Genomic DNA, 24,146 nt, shown 5'->3' on the forward strand with positions numbered 1-24,146 from the left:
GGACCTGCCCTCACTCACAACCCTGCACCCTTTTCACATAAGCTGGCTTTTCTGGGGTCTCACCTCTCTGCTCCAAGTGACTTACCAGAATATTTCTTCTATAGGTGTGGAGTGCTGCCCCTAAGGGGAATTTTGCTGAATGAAATGATCCCTAGCCCCTTGCCAGCCCCCACGGTAATGGAGCAAACCTAGAAGGAGTGTCCAGCTTAGGTGTGGAGGCCAGGCAAGCTGCCTGGGGGACAGACAGAAGGGCCAGGTGACAGTGGACCAGGGGAAGGGAGAGGAAAGAGCGTCTGCAAAGCGAACCTATGTGTGAGGTTGTATGACCCTCCTGTAGGCTCTGAAATGGTCAAGATGTGCCAGAGCCTGTGGGGCTCTTGGAGGAGCAAGGTTGGGCGGATTAGAGCTCCCAGCTCATCCTGCACGTGGAGACAGAGCCACAGGCAAGGGACACAGCTGTCCTTAAACATCAGCCTCAGAATTGAGGGGGGGAATGTTGAGACTCTGGTGAGGGACTCCAGGCAACTGCCAGTTGGAGGTGATTCCATTTCCTTAGGCATGTCCAAATCCACCCTCCCCTGCCAGCATGTTCTTCACTACATCCTTGAACCTCAATTGCACTAGGTTTGCTGTCCTTTGGAATTCCACTTAATTTGAGTTTTGGCCCCCATCAATGCAACCAGGCTCAGAATTTTGGCCCCCATCGTGGAGGCTGGTGAGGATGTCCCAACTGACATGGTAGTTTCCAGGAGTCTCAGCCCAAGGGGGTCTCCAGGAGGGACCTGCTTTTCCCCTGTAGCCTCTTGAGAGGCTCCATGAAGCCAGGGCCAGGTCTCCACTGTCCCAGCCCCCGGCCATCCCAGCACTGACCAGGTACAGGGTGGAGCCCAGCCCATGCTGGGCAATGAGGAGCAACCGAGGGACCAATAGTGGATGGTCTCTGGGGTGGGACCAATCTGAGACACAGACCGGAGCTCAGCCTCACTGCTTTGCCTGAACAGTGACAGGGGCTACATCTCCACGAGATGGTGGATAGTCCTGGTTTCCTGAGAGGGTGTTGCTGGTTGGCCTTGAAACTGGAAGCTAGGCAAGACAGCTGGAGCTGGAAGTTCTCCCGGGACTGGAGCGGTGCTCAGCCACACAGCTGTCAGAGCTGACGTGGAGGACAGGCCCTGATGTGGCCCTTCCCATGTCCTGGGTCCCCACAGCTGGGGCCATGGCTTCTGCAGTCAGTCTTCTCCTGATGCTGTGGACAGGTGCAGAGCTCCCCATCCTTGTGACAGAGGAAGAGCAGAGGCATGGACGTGGTAAATGGACGTTCCCAAAGTCACCTTACTAGAAAGGGGAGAGGGTGGTGCATACTGGGGCTGGGGCTTACGGCTCAGATAGGCCTGGGGGATCTCTACCCACCAGCTCGCTGCGTGGGTCCCCACTTCTTCCTTTTTAGAGCAGGGATTTGATTCTTGCCTCCTCGGGTTGTCAGGGGTGTGTCCTGCCCTCCCATTGCCCCCCACATACAAGTGCAGGACGGAAGGCAGAGGATGTGGCCGACTCCACCTCTGCTGTGACTGTTCTTGCACTCAGGGACAAGGGACCCAGGTCTCTGGGATCCCCATGGCTGGGACCCTTCTCCCACCTTCTCCTGCCTTCCTCCGATGGTTGATCTTGCTCATTCCTGCAACTCCTCTGAATTAGATCATGTGAGAGTTTCATTGCTGGAAACATACAGCAGGCAAGCGGGCCCAAGGCCGAAGCGGAGAGAACCCGAGCGTGGGCTCCTGAGGCCTTAGCGAGGAGTGCTCGTTGGGCACCACCACCTGTGACTCATGTCATGCTCATGGCACCCCAGTACCCCGGCAATGCTGTTACTCAATCTGTTTGTGCCCAGTTTTCAGATGAGTAAATGGAGCGGCTCGTGGGAAGGGCTCGTGGGAGGGGCTCATGGGAAGGACTGGGGGGCAGCTCCATGGCGAGTTTAGGCCAGAGGAGATCTGCCCCAAGGTGGGAAGGTGCGAGAGCGCAGGAAGGGAGAATGTGTTTCCTGGGGCCTGTGATGCATCTTCGGACCAGCCCTGGGCCTCAGGCCGGCCAGCCCGCCTGGCAGGGAGCAGGCCGGGCTTGTTTGAGTATCCCTTAGCCTCTTGTATGTATTTAAAATTAATTGATTTCATGAATTACCAAGCTAATTAATTGAAATAGAATTTAGACATTTAGTTTCTCATTGGCGCTTCCTTCACCTCAAGTGCTCGACCCTCACACGTGACTCGTGGCTGCCAAGTCCAGCAACACAGGGAAAGAATGTGTTTGTCATCACAGAAAGTTCCCTTGGACACAGAGCAGGTCTCAAGTAGGCCCCCACAGTCTGGGTCAGACGAAGGTCGGCTGTCGACTCCTCAGGGACCCACTGGCTTTGTTCTTGGGCCCCGTCTATAGTGGCACCCAGGAGGGGAAGGAAGGCTTTCAAAGCTCGGAGGAGGCCGTTCTAGGCAAGGCCAGGCCTCTAGATTTTGTCTGACTTCCGGGAGAAGACAGGAGGAGCACAGGGAGCCCTCTGTGTGGCTCTTTTCTTTCGAATATGCCAGTCACAGCCCTGATACCTTTACATGCGTTGCTAATAAGCATAGGGGATAATAAGATCATTGACTGGGTGCTGAATGTGTCCAGGGTTTATGCTAGTACGTGCCAGACACCATGCCCATGCCTGCTCATTCTCACCTGCCACCATGCGTGGGGCTTGGTGCCATCCCCATGCGCAGGCTCGGGCGGCATGGCCTCCCCGCGGCCCCTGCCCCAGCCTGTCCCCTTGTGACCACGGTGGCCTCGAGCCTGGTGGGATTCTGGTTCCGAAGCCCACTTCCCAAGCAGCCCCTCAGCCCCACGTTCCTTCTTTTACTGGAATAATTTTAACGTTGCAGCCTGTGCCTTAATATGTATACCCCTTCTTGCATTTAAGATGACCTAGAGATAGTTTTGTAGACACTTCTCGTGACCCCTTGCTTCTCTTTATGGGTCTGCAGATTCTCCGAATTTTAAACCTCCCCTTTCCACTTTTTAAGCTGTCATTGTTTGGAAAGTTATTTAAGACGAGTGGTCTTCAGATGATCAGACAGGCTGTCATTGTTTGGAAAGTTATTTAAGACGAGTGGTCTTCAGATGATCAGACAGGTTCTTTCTCCTCTGAAGAACTCGACAACAAACCGTTTACACTAAATATTAGAGCATCTTTACCACAGCCGTAAAATTTAGTTGTAAGCATGAAGGTGAGCTGTGAGTATGGTTTTCCATCACTGTAACTGTTAATGACACTTTCTGGTGAGAGGTTTCAGTTTAAAATCCCCGGTCAGTCAGTGCTTTACTCTCAGGAGGAAATTAAAGAAATCACTTGGAAATGGCTGAACTATAGGAAAAAAAAAAAAAAACACAACAAAAACGAACAAACAAAAACCCACAGCCGAGGAAACCCTCTTGGCTCCAGGAGGCGTTCTGGAGAGGTGGATGGGAGGTCTAAGTGCTCTTCCCGGCTGCCCGTCCTCCCTGGTCACATCTGCTCTGACAGCACCAGCCGAAAAGACGAGATGACTGCCTCAGAGATGACTTTCGGTGGGCCGCCCCATCGTTCAGAAGCATGGAGTACCTGCAGCAAATGTGGGGGCAAGAGAAGGACTCTCATTCCGGCTGGTCTCCAGAAAAAGGAAACAAGCTCTGTATCTGCTGAGAGATCAGTTTGCGCCCGATTTGGTTTAAATGCTAAACCCTATGAAATGATCTTAAGCAGAAAAATCAATTTCCCAGAAGTCTCAGATGTACACTGGAACTCTTGTATTTGAACTAAATCGAGGTAGAGTTAAATAATTGAGCTTGCTCTCTTTAAGTGATACAAACGTATTTCACGTTACAAGTAGCTCACAGGAGTGGAGCAGCTCCAAGGGGGCCCCCGGGCGCCTGCGCCCCGGGAGACGGGGGGCCACTGGCCAAGATCGCGCCTGTCCTGACGGGTAACGCCAGGCCGATGCTGAGCCCCAGGCACCTTCCCATGGAGAATAACCTCTCCGGGATAAACTCGGGGTCAGAGCTGCATCCTCTGGGAGTTGCCCGCACCATTATCAAGGGAAGTGAGGGACCTTCCGTGGGAGTGTGGCAGTTGAGAGGCCAGGGAGACAGCCTGGGGACACGCTGGTCCTGAAGAGGAGCCGAAGGACAGGGAGGTCACTGTTCCTGACCCCACCACAGTTTGGTCCTGACTCCCATTTCCTGCCTGGTTGACCTGGAATCCACAGCTTCTCAGAGCCTCTGTTTTGCATCTGTGAAATAAGACTCGATGCACCCGTTTGGCTGCTTTTCTTGACTGCCCCTGGCACCGGGCAACACGGTAGATCGTGTGCCACTCAGAGCTTATGATTCTGGTGGTGGCAAGTGGCATAGAACAGACAGGCTTGCAGAAGCACTGGGTTGTGGGAAGCGCTGGAAGGAAGAACACGCTTAACAAACTCAGTGCTGGGGCGCCTGGGTGGCTCAGTTGGTTGAGCAACTGCCTTCGGCTCAGGTCATGATCCTGGAGTCCCGGGATCGAGTCCCGCATCGGGCTCCCTGCTTGGCGGGGGGTCTGCTTCTGCCTCTGACCCTTCCCCTCTCGTGCTCTCTGTCTCCCATTCTCTCTCTCTCAGATAAATAAATAAAATCTTTAAAAAGAAAAACAAGAACAAAAAACCAAACTCAGTGCTTCCTGGAGTCCTTGGAGGGGCAGAGTAGGTTAATACAGCAGAGTGCGCAGGCGTGCTCGGTGAATGTTCGCTCTTACTGCTCTGGGCTCTCAGAATACGACGGTTACCCTTGTTATTATGGTCAACGTTGTCTTCATCAGGTAGGGCAGGGGGAGGAAGGGGTGAAGGGGAGACACTGGGCTGGGGAGGGGTTTGGCATTCCTATCTACCACGTGCAGGCCCGTGTGGCCGGCTTTCCTCCCAGTCTCCATCTGCCCTCAAGCCCGCCGCCACCCCACCAGGCTCATCCAGCGAGGCGCAAGGAAGGGGTCAGAGAGGTGTCTCGGGGGTCCCCTCCTGGTCCTTGCTGTGCCCCCATCTCCCTGCTTTATCCGGGGAGCATTTACAAGTGGGGGCCGGCCTCCGGTTAGAGCACATCCCGGCTGGCCCGGGGAGTAGAGGGGCAGGGAGCGCTGGTGTGCATGTTTATCGTTGAATTTAAAAGCTGGCCTTTGGGGAGCATTGACACTGAAGCCAGAGTCCCTGTGGCCAAGGCATCTGGACAGCTCTTTCTGTCTCCTTGTTAGAGATCCATTCTTCTTCAGAGTGTTTTCAGCAGCTGGATGTTTGCCTCGCCAATTTAGATGACGCGGGCCCTGTACCGAAGACATTGATAACCCGTTGTAGGGATGACGTGGCCGGCGGAGATGTGGCAGATAGAAAGCAGATGAGGGTTACTTGGAGGTGAGCTGTGATTTTCGATGCTCACAATGGAGGCTCTGAAATCCAAGCTCCCCCTGAGTTTCAGTGGCCTATATTTGTTTGCTTCTTTTGGCTGCTCTCTCTGCTGTTGGAATCCCCTCTCCCTCCCCAGCCGCAGGGCCAAATGACACATGTTCAGTCGAAAACCATGAAGCCAAGGATCTGGGGCCTCTGCTGTCACCAGCCAGCTGTGTGACCCCGGACAGCCTACTCAGATCGCTGGAGCACTGCGTGTTTTCAGGTCTTCACGGGAGGGAGTTGATTCCACGGGAACTCACCTCATTTAGAGAATTCGGCTAACGCAGAATGAGATCACGGGAGACCCTCCAGGGTCTGTGAACTGAGGCAAGGAAACGGGGCGGGGGTTGATCTTTTTATCTTTTTTTTTTTTTTGCACATTGTGTATTTGCACAAAAGCACATCCAATGTAGTTCAGTCTCCTTGGCTGAGTGCGCATTGAATTCATGTACTTCCTCTGGAAAGTGCTGGTCACACACAGGTACACTTCCATCTTTAAATACAACTCTGTGTGAAGAGGATTCCGATCCCCAAAGAAGGCACAACCTTAGTGAGGCGAAGTATTATCAAACGGCACCCCAGTAAGATGGACGCGTTGACACGAGGTGGCGAGGAGCATTCTCTCGTCTGCACCGCGCCGCAGGCTGCCGGGGGACATGGGTTTTGGCTTTTATCCAGCAGGAACGAACAGTAAATAAATGAAGAAGTATATTAGGCTGAACTGCTGACATTTGTATGCAGGCTAGTAAATGTTTGTAGATGAAGAGCAGCAAAAGATTTTTTAATAAATGCTTTTGTGACGGATTTTACACTAAATCATTTCTTGACATTTCGACTAAAACCAACAGCTTAGATAATGGATCTGATGTTCATACCATGCATATACTCTGGTTTGATAAATCCTCTGCTAAGAGGACCTCCATGAAACCGATTCCCTCCAGACCGGGAGAAGATTGTATGTGGAATAAATTAATGGGGGGAGCTGGGGAAGACCCAGGGGTCTGTGCTCCTGCCCACGCTCTGGATCTGTGCTGAGGCTCAGCGAACTGTCTCCTTGGGTTTTGAATTCGGGTTGGACCGTGTTAAATAAACTCCGTGGTAGAGATGACTTCATGACGGTTCTATTTTCTGACGGGAATATTTACTTAAGAAAGCCAGAGACAGAGAGCCTGAGAGAAAATGAAGGAGCCAGTCAGGCAGCACGTGGAGAGGCCATTTTGAGCCAAATGATGCCCTGTTTTCCCTCTTTCCCCGTGCAGGCCCTCCCCGGCCATCCTTCCCTCTGGCCAGCACACGGCAGATGGGGACACATGGCTGGCTCTCTTCAGGCTCCTCAGGGAGGTCCTGCTTCATCTCTGGCAAGCCCCGACATCCGGGGAGTTTCTTCCTCCTTGTCTGGCCTTCAAGGCCTGGGCTGGCTTCCCTTTGTGTAGATGCTGGAGTGTCTTCCCACCTCCCTCTTAGCATTTCTGCCCCTCCTGTCGTCCGGGGGTTCCCCTTGCCTTGCGTGTCCCTTCTGTTGTCCTCGGCTCCCGTGCCACCACCCCCTGGAGCCTCCCGCCTCTTCCCTTTGCTGTAGGCAGAGAGGATGCTCTCGCCACGCCTGGGGCCCAAATCTGGAGAGTTCCATTTGCAGTTCGCAAGGGGTTTCTCGGAGCAGGGCCTGTGGGTCACCAGACATCAGCAGGCCTGCCGTGTGACACAGTACCAACTCCTGAGCCCGAATCTCCGGAGACGATCTCCTACGATCTCACTAGGCACCTCCTTCTGGTGTCCAGCCCACACATGGCACCCAGGGGGTGTCTGTGGAATGAATCAAGGGACACCTGGAAGCTTCTGGTCTTAGACTCAGGTCAAACACCTCATCTCACATTTTATTGTTACTTTACACGTGTCATGTAGTTTTCAGAGACATTAAGTGACCTCCATCCTGATCCATTATGGTGTAATAGATAAAGCCATCCTTCAGAAAAAAATTAAAGAGTCTTGACAATGATAATTGCTATTAATATCACTCTGGACATAGGTTTGCTGATTAATGAGTTTAGAAAATTTGCTTCGGAAACAACACGAACGAACACGAGAAACACCACCACCAGTGGGGTGGTGTCTGCAGGGCGAGAAACGGCATCTGGGGGGCTGGCCAGGAGCAACCCAGCGAAGCCAGTGGGGGAGGCACGGTCAGGGCACGCTGCCTCCCCAGCCAGGCCTGGGCCCCGTGAACCCTGTGGGGTGCAGCCCTAAGGGGTGCCCCACCATCCCAGGGACACCATGGGGCCGAGTCCCCGGGGCGGGCTGAGAAATTCCCGGGGCCTGCAAGGAGAACCAGCACTTTCCTGCTCTGATCTCCTTTTCCCGTTTTACACACTCACTCTCCCTGGTGAATAGTCCTTGGCAGGTTTCCTGAGATATCAAATTCCAGGAGAGAAAATACACAGGTCATGCGTAAGGACTAAATAGAACCCTTAGTTGGAAATGACTTTTGTCAGGTGTCTGGGAAGCAGCCGCGCCTTCAGCTACGAGTTAATCAGACAGAGCTGCACACGAGCACGGGCTCAGGGCCCTCGGCGGCCTCCCGACGCCTCCCTGACTCACCTTGGGCAGGTCACGGCGCTACTCGGGGCTGCAGCTTTCTCATCTCGCTGATGAGGGGCTTGGATGAGCTTGGCCACACTGCTTCCAGGCCCGCGAGTGTGGGATTTCACCCGCCTGCCGTCAGCCCCCAGCGGCCCCGGGTCCGCTGCTGGGGTGCGCGGTGCTGGGCCACGCTTAGGACCCTCAGCTGCTGGCGGGACCGCAAATGCATCTTTGGTTTGTTTTGCAACTTGCTTGGACTTGTTTCTCATCACAGAAACAGGTGAGGTGAGCGTGTTAAAAATAGTGGCCAGGTAGGAAAGTCTAAATGCTTTCCGCGCTGATTGCAGTGATTACTGTGGCTCGTTGGCAGGACCAGAGATGTGGGTGGTAGTTCTGCACGTGTGCACGCAGCAGGTGTGTGCCTTGTACTTGGCCGGGCAGGGCCTGGGGGGCCCTGGGTAGTGGTTGCTTCGTGGGCCAGTGTGGCGTGTCAGGGGGGCCTTTGACTCTGAGCCTCGATATTCTCATCTGTGAAACAGGGGATACCAGTTCCCTTCTAGACGTGTGAGGCGCGGCAAATGCAGCAATGAACTTTGTAAACGTACACACAGCACCTGCTGAGCCCCAGGTGCTATTAGTGCGATTCGACCGTGAGGTCCGCTGGTTTTCTTCAGCCGCCTCCCTCCGGGGACGACCTTCCCCCTGGACGGGGAGGAAGATCGAGCCTCTGATTCCGAGGCCCTGGTGACCTGGCTGACCTGGGTGACTTTGGTGTGGAGATGGAATGCTGGCCCGGGGAGGGCAGAGTCTGCATATGGAAGGCGGCAGGCGTGCCTTTGTTTCCTGGGCCTTTAATCTGGGGACAGGCTGGGCTCATCATTCGTGTGGCGTCCAGGCCACCATGGTTTTAAGGTAGGCCCTTCGTCAGCCCCCAAAGCACCAAGAGCAAGACCAACTTCCAGGTGGACTGGGTGGCCGAGGCCCATGGCTGACATCGCCTTGCAGCTCCCTGGGGACAGGGACTGTGCTGACACCTGTGGGTTCTCAGGTGCTGTCTGTTGAATGCGTGAGGGGTTCAGCACCACTCTGGGGAACACTTCATCCGGAGCATCTCTTCCTGAAAGTGGGGGCCCGTCACGGCTTGCCCGGTGCCCTTCCCGGTGTGGCTGTGTTAGAGTCTCCTGGGGTGGGGGGCTGTGGGGCTGTGAGCAGCGTCACCTCCTATTCGTACAGCTCTCCGTGGGACCTACCCAGATCCTTGTTTACATAGCATAAATGCACCCATTTCAATGTACACGTCCATGAGGTTTAGTAAATCTACAGTGCTGTGCAACGAACACCACAATCCAAATTTAGGACTTTTCCATGGACCCGAAGAGATCCCTGTTGCCTCTTTGCAGCTATTCTTCACCCCCACCCCCAGCCCCAGGCAAGCACTCATCTACTTTCTGTCTCCATAGATTTGCCTTTTCTGGATGTTTCATACCAGTGGAATCATGCAGTATGTGGTCCTTTCCAGCAGCAATATCAGTTCGTCTCCCTCCTGGCTCCTGGCAGTAGACAGTTCGAGTTTGTCCACACTGGCTATGACCACAATCCCCTGCCCTGGGCCCCCACCCCATGGTCTCATCCAGCCCCCTTCCCATCTGCTGTCTGTGGGCCACCCACTCTCCATTCTTGTGCTCATCCCTGACAACCAGAGCCCCACTATATTTGGTGACACAGGGAGCTTCCATTTAACTGCCTACATTGGAGCTCATCTTTCCTCCCTGCCTGGCACAATGCTGTTAGTGAATAGTGTGACCTTGGCCTGGTGGACAGACTCTGGGGAGGCCCCATGTTCACTGGCCCCTCCCCTCAAGTGTGGGTGGGGCTTGTGACTGACTTCTGACCATAGCCCATGGCAAAAGCCGGTGATCCCGTGACCTAAGATTGTAGCACGTCCTCCTGCTGGGGATCCTCACGTGGCAAGGAGCTACACATGCTTTCAGAAACTGAAGGTCACCCCCAGACAGCTCCCCAAACCCAAAGCTCCCAGTTTTATAACTGCAAGGATTGGACTCAGCCAACAACTGTGCAAGCAGGAAAGTGGATCCTTCCCCAGTCGAACCACCAGATGAGAACCCTGTTTTGGTTGGCATCTTGCTGGCATCTTGCGAGACCCAAGCAGAGGACCCAGTTAGGCTTTGGAACTATTAGATAATAAATGTGTGTATTTTTAAGCTGCTAATTTTGTGCTGATGTTATGTAGCAAAGAAGACTATTTATCCCCCACATAAGGTGGCCATTTCCCAGCCCACATGCCTGCTCCATGGTCTTCTCCAACCCCTCTGCCCTACCTCACTCTATTTTTATTTCTTATTTTTTAAAAGATTTTATTTACTTTAGAGAGAGAGGAGGAACAGAGGGAGAGGGAGAGAGGGAATCTCAAACAGACGTCCACACTGAGTGCAGAGACCAGGACTCGATCCCACGACCTTGAGATCATGACATGAGCCAAAATCTAGAGTCAGCCCCTTAACCCACTGAGCTGCCCAAGTGCCCCTGCCTCACTTCAGGCCTCCCATCTTGCCCAGGATTATTGCAATGGGCTCCCACCAATCTCCCTGCCTGTGGACTCCCTCCCAACCTGCCTCTCCCCTCCCACTTCATTCTGATGTAGACAGGTCCTTGCGGAAACTGGGCCTGGCCCTCGCAGGCCCCATGTGGCACAACGAGGATCTCACGTTGGGCTACAGAGATTTCATAATCCTGTTCCAACACCCTCCTCAAGCTTTATTTTCTGTCCATCCTGTTCATACACCTATGAGAATGACTTGGCCATTCTTAGCCCTTCTGGGTTTTTCCCACCTCTGTGACTTTGCATCTGCTGTTCTCCTTCTCTGGAATGTCCTTCCATCTCTTTTCAGCCTGAAAAACTCTTATTCATTCTTCAAAACCCCAGGTTCAATAACGCCTCTTTTTGAAACCTTCCATGCTCTCCCTAGACAGCAAAGATTTGGACTTTGTGTGGCACACTGCTCTTTCACCGACTGTCACATTATATTTTAGTTTGTGTCCCCAGAACGCCCAGCAGAGTGTGGACAGGAATTTGGACTTGCTCTCCCCTAGCCCTATAGCTTGACCAACACATATGGTGTTTCATGAATGCTTTTAGAACAGATAGCTGACTATCTGCTCAAATACATGAGCAGAACCTCCAGCCGTGACCTCGTGTCATGGGTGTCCTAAGGCTCCTTGATTTCCAGGGAGTTGGGCGTGTGGGTTGGGTGAGATGGGGCAAAGGGAGAGGCGGGTTCCAAATTCAGGGACTCATTCTGGAATGTATTGCGGATCTGAATGTCCCAGTCATTGTTTTACTGAAGTTCCGTCCTGAGAAAGGGGGTCCGTGAGGCCCATGGCTCCTGGTGCCCTCCTCCATCCCCGGCTGGACTTCCCAGCTAGTGGAGACCAACCTGACAGAAGTCTCAAACTGCAGAAAGTGGACCGAGATACTGTGGACCCTTGCCTGATTTATCACTACAACTGAAATCACGCCCCCTCGCCCCCAGCTATCCCCCCCCCCACTCCTGTTTTTTACTCCCTGGTGCTCCTCCCAGCTGACACACATGTTTTCCTTATTTACCTTCTTGTTTTCTGTTTCCCCCAGGGACAGCCAGAAGTCCTGTGGGACTGGGGGGGTGCCCTGTGGGTGTTCCTTTCTACATTTCCAGTGCCTGGAAACATGGGACATTCCAGGAGGTCAGGGTCATCCACTGAATGAGGCGCAGGGAGCCTGGTCCCCAGATCCCTGCTCTGCCTGCACCTAGGCCAACTCCCCTCCCTGACGTTTGTAAAATTCAAACCCATGGAGTCAGCCCTTTGCTTACGCTCCTTTGTTGACTTCTCATTTCCCTTAGAATAAAGAAAATAACCCTCACCTCCAAACATTTTTTATTTATCCCTTCATCCCAGATTCAAGATTTTAAAAAACCGTGGCTTCTTGTGGAGTGCCCTTAAATTTAACCCAAACTGACTCTAGCCCTAACCCCCTAAAGTCTAGAAGATACAATATGAATTTCTCTTCCCTGAGCACTTTTATTTTAGAAAACAATTTCAGTTTGTCTTCCCCTACGATACAATTATGAATACTTAGAGCCTGCCAGTAGGCTTTGGTGATTACAATTTTAGGGGCTTAGAGCTTAAAGGGTGAGGGTAAAGATGGTATTTGAACCATATGACATTAGGGTAAGATGGTATTTCCCACTGGGTGGCACTCGGAGGGGTGGGGTCTGATGATAATCCTTTACCTGGATCATGACCCTCTGCCATCCCATTCCTGTATGATGCTGGATACGGGGTGGGGGTGATTGACTCGCCAATACTGTTTCTATCAGTTTCGTGTTCTTTGCAGAGGGAAGAGGAAAAAGCCCCTCCCATCTACTTCTACTGGGGCTTATTAAGCCGTGGCCTTGGGGGCCAGCCGATCAGTGGTGAGAAGCAGCAAGAACCCAGTGGGTTCTGCAGTCAGCGGGCAAGGACAGCCCGTGGCTACTCCAACCCACTGCCTGGCTGCACTTCGTGGAGGGTGTCACCTTGGTGCAGATATAAAGGCAAATCATGCCAGCATGACAGAGCCCACTTAACTCTGTCTAGCCTGGTATTTGGGGAAGAAGTCGAGGACAAATATGTACTAGGCCCTATAGCTGGGCAGTGGCCAGTGTGCACCGCAAGGTGTGGAGGTCAGTGTTTTTCTATCACTGGGTCCGCGGAACAGAACAGGAATGTCCTTCCTGGCTATTTTAGGGAGCACGAGGTGAACAAGACAGCTTCCCCTAAGCCAGCACTGCTTGCATAATAAGTGGCCCTACGACATTAAAACGAATCTCTTTGTGGCCCACTGGACACTCCCTGAGGAGCCCCGTAATTGGTGTTCTGTTCCGTTTTCAGCAGTGGGTCTCAGCCGCACTTGGAGGAGGTGTTTTTGGTGTGGGTCAAAACCAAATGTTGCCTTCTGTCAGCTCCAGGAAGGAAGCTGGTGAATGCACGCGCTTGTCTTCGGTTCCAGGGGCTACGGTGAGTGACGAAAGGGGCATTCGGTCCCCATCAAAACTATTCTTGAGGAACCGCCTCCAAGGGACTCGTGCACCCCCAGGGCAGGGCCCCATCCTCGGCCGGGCGTGACAGGTACGAAGCCAGGCCTCGGGACGTGGGGTCCAGAATGACAACCACAGCATGAAGGAACTTGGACATGGGGATGTCCGACCTCCAGCAAGGGGATGAGATGCCAGGGCACAGGTGTGCGGAGAGGAATTAGGTTTACTGCTTGCTCTTCTCTTACAGCCGGGACTTCTCCACTGGTTCTCCAGAGTTTCTTCCTGCACCGCCTTGGCATCCTCCGCTCTGCACAGGGGTAGCTGCCGGGGAGGCCGCCTGGGTTTCCAGGGGTGCCTAGTTCCACCCCGCAAAGCACATAGAGGTACAGCTCTAAGCGGCCCCTCTCACTCACGTGCCTCATGTCCTCTCCAATAACGCATTTGATTTGGCCTCTGAAGGCCCCCCAGATGCCCACGGAGCGGGGCTATCAACGTACCGCCAAGGGGAGCACCCTCTCACTGCGATCACCAAGGTAGCTCGGGGCTCTGGAGGCCACGCTGAGCTGAACTGCTAATTGCCACCCCGAAGTGTCCCTGCGATTTCTGCCAAGCCCTCTGGTCAGCGAGCGCGCCGTGGGAAGTCCAGGGTTCTGTCTTTACTTTTACGGCACCAATTAACTTCCTCTACCTTTTCTTCTGGGTTTGTGGAATTACTCCGCACTCTTTGCAAGGATGTTTAGTAATTCTCATCGACTGTCGAGGAGCCTGCTGGGACACTGCCAACTGATCTTAACAAGCCCACTTACTGCAGGATTTCCCACTGCTTTCCTGGGCTAGGAATTCCGTAACCAAAGGCACATCTCCCAGGAGAACTTTGAGAAGGTGCCTCGTTATGAATATTTTGATGTTGAAAATGTTCAGCGTGCAAGTTGGTTGTAAAGCCGGCCAGTGTGTTTGGAAGAACAGGGTGGGCCTTCGGCAAACTTGGAGCAGGGTGGGATTCTGATTCCGCCCCTCTGCCTTTCATCCTTCCCTCTTCTTTCTTCTTCGAGCGCACCCTGGGAACCCCAGCTCCAGCTGCTCCCCACTCCTCCACGCGGCCACACTGAAAGCTCGTGCGCTAATTGGTGATTAGGCACGAATGCATGGCCACTGTTGGATTGCTTCCTCTCCTGGATAACTTTTTCTTCCTTTTTATATTGGTTAGACCCTTTCATGTCTTAACAAGAGGGGCCAACTTGCATAAGATTTCAGGAATGGTAGGTGGGCGAGATCTGAATTTCTGGCTCCCCTCCCAAATGCAGTCTGGGCGACCACATGTGCCGGTCCGAGCTGTGACTGGCCCTGGGGCCAGGGGTAGCAGTGCTGTTGGAGAGAGACGGGGTGGGGGGGTCACCTCCCCAGTCCTGCCTGCAGAGTGTACGAGGGGATGTGGGGCTCCGTGAGGGTAGCGGAGGATGAGGCTCATGTGTGTTGCATCTGGGCTCCCAGGCAACAGGAACACCTACATGGTCAGACTCTGTTTGGGGCATTAAGTAGGTGGAGGGAGCCTCCTGCCAGAAACATACACGGTAAGAAATTAGAATTTGCCATCAGGCAAGCTGAGGTTTAATCAGCTTATTACACGAGGAGTCTTGATTATCTGAGGGCCGGTAAAAAGACTCAGGAATAAAATCAAATCCAAGAAATGGGGAAGAGGGATGCTTACGAATTCACCATGGGGTTTGATTCTGAGAACTGATTCATTTTTATCTTCCAAATTCCCCAGGCATGGGAGAGAGACCACTTGGAGAAAGACCTTGGTTCTTCGGAGAGACCGACAGTGTTTTCTAGGTTTAGCGCGGCGCCGTTGGAGAGCACCTGCTGCAGAGATGGGGATGGTCTACCCCTGTGCCGTCCAGGACGGTAGCTGCTCACACTCAACTCCTGAGCACGTCCAGTGTGACCAGTGCGCCTGAGGAACTGAATATTTCCTTTCATTCACCTTGAATTATTTTAGGTGTAATCTGAATACCCACTTGTGGCTGAGGGCTCCCCAGCAGATGGGGCCTTCTAGAGCAGGGTGTGCTGGTGGTAGTGGGAGGGGCAGGGGGTGGAGCAGGGGAGGGGAGGGCAGAGAGGTGATCTGGAGAGGTGGAGAGTGCCAGATGAAGAGGACGTTGTAAGGCTTGTGGGCACATCTGGGCTTGGCCCTGGGGGCAATGGGAAGCCATAGGAAGGCTTTGGTAGCAGAGTGGTGCACTCAGATCGAGAGCTTAAAAGACCCCCTTCTGGGGTCCATGTTTGAGTAAGACTAGGGGCAAGAGGGCAGCCAGGGAAGGTTGCAGTGGATGTGAAGACACACATAACAAACATAGCTAATGGTATATAATTACGAGGGACGCTTAATGCTAAGACCTGTGCCAAGCACTCCACACTGATGATCATACCACCTGTAGCAAAATATCCCAAAGGGAAAGTTGTCTGGGCTTTGCAATCAAGCCACTGGCTGTTGAGAGAGAAAGACAGAAAATGAAGACCCCTCCGTGCCCGGCTTGCAGCTGGTGGTAGCGTTCTTCTGCAAGAGAGGGAGCCTGGGCCAGGAGCAGATGGGGACACATGTGTCCCTGGGTTAAGTCAGACTCGGACTGCCGCCCTCCTTCAGGGCGATACCTCCGTGGGGGACTGCAGGGGTAGAGCCAGGAAGGTGGCTTCCCAGAGAGTAGGGGAGGATGACCCTGGACCGGGGCAGTGACGGTTGGCAGAGGCGAGTCTCGAGGCTCCTTGCCTCACGGATGTGGCCCAGTCCTCCTGGCACTGGGGGTGGAATGGAGGTGTCTGGGAAGCAGAAAGCAGGCCGGTCGCACCGCATGGCGGTGGAAAGGGCTGGCACTCATGGGACAGTGCTGTGACCCAGCAGCTCACATGGGCAGGTGCTCTGAAAACCGGTGTGGCCGCTAACTGACTCACGAAGTTACTATTGATTTCATGCATCTGTTCTAAAAAAGTGTTTTCTGCTCTACCTTAGGAAAAAAAAAGGCACATTGTTTGAACGAACCCAGTTCTGTCTGCATTTATCCTTCCTGATTTATCCTAAAGAAAGAGTCCTGTCGGTGTGTGAAGCTTTAGCCTGCAGGACATTCCCCACAGCCGTGCTTATCTGAACGCGGGGCAGGGGCGCATCGGGGAATTACGGGGCACTACAGCCCCGAGTCCTTTATGTGATGGTGCGAAAAAATATTTAGAAACTTGAAAATTGTTCAGATTATGTGCATAAGTGAAAAAAGGACAAGTTATAAAATAGCACATAGAGTTTACCCACATTTTTCTTTTAAAAATGTTGATGTGTTCGTAGAAAAAATTAGGATAATATAACAAAAAAACTGGTTACTCCGGGAAGTAGAATTATGGTTGTTTTAAAATTTCCTTTCCTTTTGTTTTTATGAATTTTGTACACAAACATCCACCGCCGTAAATTAGAAGTATCTTTTTGTTTTGTATATGACTAATGGAGGGGCAAAGTGTCATGGGGGCAGGGGGAGGCAGAGAGGGCTCTGCCCTGGAACTGGGCTCCATCTCCCGAAGCTCAAGGTAGTAGATGGTTTTTAGGTGTGAAAACATAGGAAGGCTGTTCCCAGTGAATCCTTTGTCCTCAATCAAAAAAGCATTTTCCTCCTTTGCAGAAAGCAAAGCGCAGGCTCTGTCTGGTCCTGGGCGTTGAGCTGGCCTTGTGGCGGGGGCCCAGTGGGACCCTGCTTCTATGAACAGACAGTGACTCTGTGACTCGAGCACTCAGCCGAGAAAGGCAACTCGTGCCCAAGCCCGGATCGGTGAGATGCTGTCCGAGGGTGGCCGTGCAGAGCCCCGGGCCCTCCCGGTGACAGCAACTCGCTGAAATGGGATTGCCCACTCAATTAGCTCTCAGGATTCCCACTCCCAGGGGTCCCGACTGTCAGACAGGATCCACAGGAGTGTGATGAAGGGTGCATGTCATTAGGACCCAGGCTGGGGCAGGGCCCCCTCTATAAATGGCATTCATAAGCCAGGCAAACGCTGGGCCACAGAGCTGGGATCGTGCAGACAGGACAGTTAAAGGTTTTTTTAATTGGATTCCTACTCCCTTCTGGCACAATCATTTGGCGGTGGGTTGGTCTTCCATTAGAGAAAAAACAGGAATTCTTTAGATATGGTGCTATGTTCTAGGAAAGCCCTGCATTGAGCGCTGCTGTTCCAGTCCTGTGCCCACGCTGGTTCCAGGCATTTGGGGTGCCTCCAAATCAGACCACTCTGGAATGATCCCAAAGGCTGTTTCCAAACTTGGAGATACACGAAACTCAGTCGTCTGAGGATGATAGTTTCCTGGCCTCGCACGAAAATTTTGGTGTTAGCTATGGGCTATTTTCCTTATTTTGTGCCGAGATCCCGTATTTTTCTGGGTTGAGAGATACACGTTTTTCTTCCAATAAAACAGTCTGCCATTTAAAACGGTGCCCATGTGGACGCATCCAGAGCAGAGTTCATTTAGCACATACTCCCCGAGGGATCTGCTCCCCCTTCAGGGGGCAGGGGCTCCTGTGCCCACCCAGAAGTTAGGCTGCTGTTTTGCTGCCTCTTATGAATTATTTGGACTTTATCTTTAATATATATTCAGATGTTGATCTTTTCATGAATTCAGAAAGGGCCCTTACCTTCCAGACGCCCTGCGCGAGGTTCTGGTGCGCTAACTGCGGAGCTTCGCGGCTGTGGGTGGGGCCGTTATGAAATATTTGTCACGTGGGCTGTAGTGGGTCTTGACTGTTCCTGTTTTTCCCTAGAAGCTTTTTATTTCCTTTAGGAATGACAAACTTAGAATTTCAGGTTCAAGATTTTGTGATAGTTCTCCTCCCCCATCTCCTCCTCTTCCTCTTCCTCTTGCTTTTCTTCCTCCTCCTCTTCTTTTTCCCCCACCTCCTCCCTCATCATCTCTGTCTCTCTCTGCCCCTCATTAGCGAGAACTAAAGCGGTTGGACCTGGCGTCCACAGTTGCGAGGGCCCTCAGGAAGAACGGGACAGTTGTGGCCCATTGCAAAGGGCACCACAGTGCTCTGGGGCCAGCCGTTGGCGTGCCGAGGCATTGCCAAGGCCCCTATGATGAATGCCCCTGGCAACGAAAGAGTGATGTGAAGCCTTTGGAGGCCAGCAGGTGTGGCAGGACAGAACTCAGGACCCCGAGCAGCGACCAGAGCCAGGGACCAGTGTCCCCACACTGTCCCTACACTGTCCCCACAGACGGAAGCCTTCATCTCGGAAACAGAGAGACGTGAAGTGATTGATACCATGGTCCAAGAAGATGGCATTTTCTCTGATTGGAACCGTATAGAATTAATGTGCATCTGTAACAAATACCATTAAGATTAAGTATTCTTCAGAGAGCTGGAGAATCAGGGAAAGAAGGAGCGATGCAAGGCATTTCTCTCGGCTTGGTGGAAAAATAGAAGATTACTTGCATATAGATCAGCCAAACTGGGGGAGCAGGGAACACATTCTTGCATCCCAGAATGTTTCTTTTGTGTTTGCAAATATTCTGTGATCCCAAGACCTCAGACAGCTGCTTGGGTGGAGAGCACATCTTCTTGAGCTGTGGAAGTCATAAGATCCTGACTTGCTGGGTCCCTGCAGGTGGGCCTGATCTTGTCTGGTTCTGGCCATAGGTGACATTGGGCTTCTGCTGACCATGACTCGTGGTAGCTGGTGTCGAGGCAACAGGTACCAAACTGTCTTGCCGCCAAGCCTCTCCTCTCCTGAAGCTGGGCCGTTCCCTGGGCTTGACCAGAACACCAAACCAGTCAATGCCACAGCCACCCCTCCTCTTCTGCCTCTTGTCTCTCCCCGTGCTGTCTTGCAGAAGGCTGTTTCTTCCTTGTTTTAATATTTTGAGAAGGAAAGCAGTGGCATCTTCTAAGCTAGGGGTTGTTGATCGATCTACTGATACCAAGAATCAAACCTGTCTTCAAAAGCTGCCTTCTCTGCATGGTGGGTTTTCTGTACTTGGAGTCACAAAGCTGGCATTGTTTTGAGAGGGTTAACTAAGATTAACGAGCAAAGAAACATGAAACCATAAAGGATCAGCGTTTCCAATCAATGCTGAATAAATTTAATGTGTATTCCATCTGCAGTTTCTTTGGCGCAAACATCCAGACGCCGATTCTGAAAGGTTTTGCCTCTTTATGTTCCTAAACAACACACTAAGACAAAAACAGTGTGTACTTCCAGTTTAATAGTGCTTTATTTAAGGTTTATACTGCAGTCGATGTATCGATCAAGAGGAATTTGTAAAATACAGAGGTGTGTTTAATAAGAGCTGGACAGAGTACCGCAAACCTCGCTATTCCCAAGACTTAAACAATTGTGATTTGCAACTTCAGCATCTGATTTGGGAGGGGAAAGGGAGGGAAAAGTAATTGTAATAAAATAATGGAGACCGCAAAGCGAGAGGTCTAATACCCACCAAATGCCCAAGTTATGAAATCAAGGAGACTCTCCATAGGTGTTCCGAGAGGACTTTGTGCACCAGCTTCTTCCAGAGTGTGTATTTCAGGAGTGTGTAATCACTAGTTCTGGTGGGGGGCCACGCAGAGCCTCTGTCCACAGTATTTCTTATTAGCCTGGTACCATACCAGCAAGAGACGTTAGCCCTGTACCAGCAAGAGAACATCTCTCTCTTTTATCACCCCCAGATTAGCCTACAGTTGCCTCCTTCCTTCCGACATTTGAATAACAAGCCTGATGAAGCCACTTAACTCCCTCCAATTACAGGTGCCAAGTGGGGGTACAAAAAAGAGAGGCCTTTTACATGTGTGAATGGTTTTACAGTCCAGTGTCATAATCAGATTCGAGAAATTGAACTTGCAGAAAGTTTGTGCTAGCCTTGTGGATTTTCATTTCAGATGTTGTCAACTCAAGGGCATTTGGACCAATCAATATCTGTCTGTCTTCTCGCACATAGAAAGTTGGCTATTAGAAAAGAGAGGCTTACAGCAGACTCAGCCAATACCATTAGCCCTAGCCTTAGGGCAGTTCTGTCCATGTGCCCGGGTAGGCACCTGCCCCCTCCCCTCCCCCACCATTAGGGAAGCCACTTGGGATGTCATTTGGACAGAGCGGGCAAAGAGCACTTCTTTATTCTTTCTCTTTTTTACACCCAGACTCCCCCAAAATCAATAAATCTGCTCTTTGCTTATTTTCAGAACTTTACTTCAATATAAGCAAGGACTTTCCTTCCAGCAACAAACTTGACTAACACCATGTCAAGCTTATGTGTGTGTGTGTTTTCTTTCTCTGTTCCAATTTGAAAAATAATTGGAAATAATATCTGATTGATGTTCTCTCTCCCTCTTTTTTAGCTAAAGATTTCCTCGATGAAAGATCTTGATCCATTGCTGTTCATGATTCAGCACTTGATTTTCTGCTCCAGGTGTCCTGTTATTCCAAGGCATTGTGGGAAATTAAGGAGACAAAGTCTAGATTCTTAATCAGAGAGAACTTTATACAAATTGTATTCATTGACTGATGTTTTGTATTTCCTTGTTACTGATGCTTTTCTTGTGATTTTTGTTTTGCACTGAACTGCTCCCTGACTGAGAGAAACCCTGAAGCGGTTAAGATACCAGAAAAGGGAGAATTGAGAATTGGTTAGTAGAGATTTGGAGTATCTCCTGGCAGGTCTTAGAATTTTGTTCAGTTTATTGTGATATTCCTCCCTTTCTTTCTTTCTTTCTTTCTTTCTTTTCTTTCTTTCTTTCTTTCTTTCTTTCTTTCTTTCTTTCTTTCTTTCTTTCTTTCTTTCTTTCTTTCTTTCTTTCTTTCTTCTTTCTTTCTTTCTCCTTTCTCTCTCTCTCTCCCTCTTTCCCTCCCTCCCTTCCTTCTCTCTCTCTCTGTCTCTCTGCCTCTCATTAGCAAAAACTAATGAGAAGGGCACAAAGCGGTTGGACCTGGCGTTCACAGTTGCGAGGGCCCTCAGGAAGAACGGGGCAGTTGTGGCCCATTGCAAAGGGCACCACAGTGCTCTGGGGCCAGCCGTTGGCGTGCCGAGGCATTGCCAAGGCCCCTATGATGAATGCCCCTGGCAACGAAAGAGTGATGTGAAGCCTTTGGAGGCCAGCAGGTACGGCAGGACAGAACTCAGGACCCCGAGCAGCGACCAGAGCCAGGGACCAGTGTCCCCACACTGTCCCTACACTGTCCCCACAGACGGAAGCCTTCATCTCGGAAACAGAGATGTGACGTGATTGATACCATGGTCCAAGAAGATGGCATTTTCTCTGATTGGAACCGTATAGAATTAATGTGCATCTGTAACAAATACCATTAAGATTAAGTGTTCCTCAGAGAGCTGGAGAATCAGGGAATTCAAGTGGGCTTGCTGGCTGGAGCCAGCCCTGCGGTACCTGACCCATCTGCAGACAGAAAGGGCGTGCTCTGTGGTAAAGGCGTCTGTTGGCAGATGAAAGTGAACATGTGAGTTTCCTTTCAATTTCCTGAACGAGCATAATACTTCCAGTTCTCTCTTTTAATGTGACTCTGGATTGCTCTTTCCCTGACAGTTGCCGTAGAGATAGCATAGGCTTGCTGCATGGCACAGAGGTACTCTTTATTTCATTGTAATTAGCAAGGGTAATTTTCTGGCATGGCTCCGGAATGGTCCATGAGGGGTTTTCATATCTGAAAGCAGAGGAGAGCTCAAGGTGAGATGCCGAGCTGTAGCAAGCAAGACCAGTTCAGATCTGGAGCTAGAAGCGAGAGGCTAGGCTATCGGTGGGATCACAGCTACGGGGTCGCTCAGGCCTCTGGGCCAGAGTTCTCACTGGGTTCCTTCTGATGCTTCTCCTGGGGTGCTGGTCGGGATGGGCCCACAGGATCTGGAAAGTGGATGGCGCTGTCCTGCTCTCTGCTCTTCAGAGGGTTTCCTTGAACTGTTTTCCTTTTTGAATGAGAACATAGATCCTTCATTCAGGGCTTTGCTTTGTTGCCTTCACGTAATGCTCATCAGTCCTTCTTTTGCTGTAACTGTTGGTGTATATGCATATCTCTCTTACCAGATGGTAAAGAAATAGCTCGTGTGGTTTTCATTCATTTTTGCATCCTCAATATCTGCAGGAGGACCGTCCAGAGACATCACTCACACACGTGAAGACCAATATGTCACTGAGCACACTCTTTAGTCCAACTGACTTTGTTGTTTGTTTGTTTTTGGATAGCAAAAAACTTTCTCAATAAAGGGAGCAGTATGCTGAGTGGGCTGACATGTCTTGGCATACAGCTCTCTGCTCCACAGACCAGACTTTGCGTGGCGTTGGTCCAACACAGAGCCCTGACTGAGAGCCCTGCTTGCTGGCCTGGATCTAAAGGGTGTATTACACACTACCCTCCACATCCATACATTCTCCCCCCGGTGATGAGGGGTGGGAAGGGCACTGAGGCCCTTTTTCTGTGCCCCTTTTTCTGAGCACATGGTTGGTCTCCATGTGGTCAAGTGGCAAAATCGAATCTAAGTCTAATCAAAGCTGAGAAAGTTAAAAAAATTTTTTCATTCTAGTTGTGGAGCTGGGGTGATATGAGCCTGGAAGCTTCCAGAAGCCCTGGTCTTGGCCTCAAAGAGAAGCTCAGCTGGGAAATCAAAGCAATCTGAGTGAACCGGGTATGGCTCTGGCATCCAGCTGTCCCGACCCAAGTCCCTGTAATTCCCAGGTGTGTGCATCAGGCATCCGTCCATTCTGCCCCACTTGTTTGGGTTCTGTTTCTGTCATTGCTACCAAATTAGTCTTGATGAGGAATCTCAAGATTCCATGGGAGTTTTAAAAGTCTGAATGTTTGAGTCCTTGCTTTTTAGATTATTATTCCTAAAAGAGGGGGGCTTCCATGTCCAAAAGATAGGGAATTTCTATAGATGCCGTGTGGTCTCTCTAAGAAATTTAAACAGGACAGTTTTTCAAAATGTTTAAACTACTGTTCCTCCTAGTTATTCATTTTCAAATGTATATGTGGTTCTTGGCAAATTAAGAGACTATTTGTAGTAATCGGTGACCTGTAAGTACATTCCCCTGCAATCCTTTTTCTCTAGGTAAACACGCAGTTTCTTAAACCTTAGAGGGACATCACACTTGTGCTTTAGTATGGATTCCTCCTTTGTGAGTAAAATGAATGGGTTTGGGAGCAAAAATAGTCTATTCTTCAATGACTGCAATACTGAAATCATTGTTTCCAATGGCACTTGGATCCCATAGTACTTTTTAACTGCAACAATGAGGTTGAGTTCAAAAAAATAATGAAGCCAGCATTATGTTCAGAACTGTCAATTTGAAGCTCAAAGCAGGGAGTTTGGGGTCTTACCTACTGTTTCTTTTCCTTTAAAACAGTTCTGCAAATTAGATTCTCTTAAGTGTAGTTTGCTTTCTGTGAAATCCGAACCTAAGCTGCAAAATTGGAAGATTTTAAGTTTAAAAGTAGATCCACATCTGAAATAGCTACACAAGTCCACCTTTCGTTTGACCAAGCATCAGAGGTAATGTAAATGTGCTTAATAGACCTAGATTTTTTTTATCTGTTCAGTATCCTTTTCTTTGAAAAAACAAACACCTTTGCACCCTAAAATGGTCTTGCTCAAATCCTGGGGGCCAGCTGATACCTCCTCCTTCTGCCTGCTAACCTGGGAAGCCCAGCATACGCTCTTGACCTCCAATGCCCAGAGTACCCTTCCACCAGCATTAGGGATTGTCTTGAGAGTGGGATCAGGATCCCTGGGGCCACAGGGATTCCTCTGGGCTTGCGTTGGAGCCCTCAGGAAAGGAGCTCACTTTCTCTGGGATCATGAACTTACTGTAAGGACCAAAGTTTAGAGCTATAGATAGCGTCTGCCTGAGGATACAACCGAGTCCTGCAGGAGGTCTTGGCAGCTTTCACATCCCCAGCCTTCTGAACACCCCAAGTTCAGGAGCATGGCATCAAACCTGATGAACAATCCCCAAGGTCAGCAGTTCACGCCCTGGGGATTCCTGGC

The sequence above is a fragment of the Mirounga leonina genome, unplaced genomic scaffold (genome assembly GCF_011800145.1).
Source record: "Mirounga leonina isolate KUSES-001 unplaced genomic scaffold, KU_Mleo_1.0 Mir_114, whole genome shotgun sequence".
In the NCBI taxonomy this organism is placed as follows: Eukaryota; Metazoa; Chordata; class Mammalia; order Carnivora; family Phocidae; genus Mirounga; species Mirounga leonina.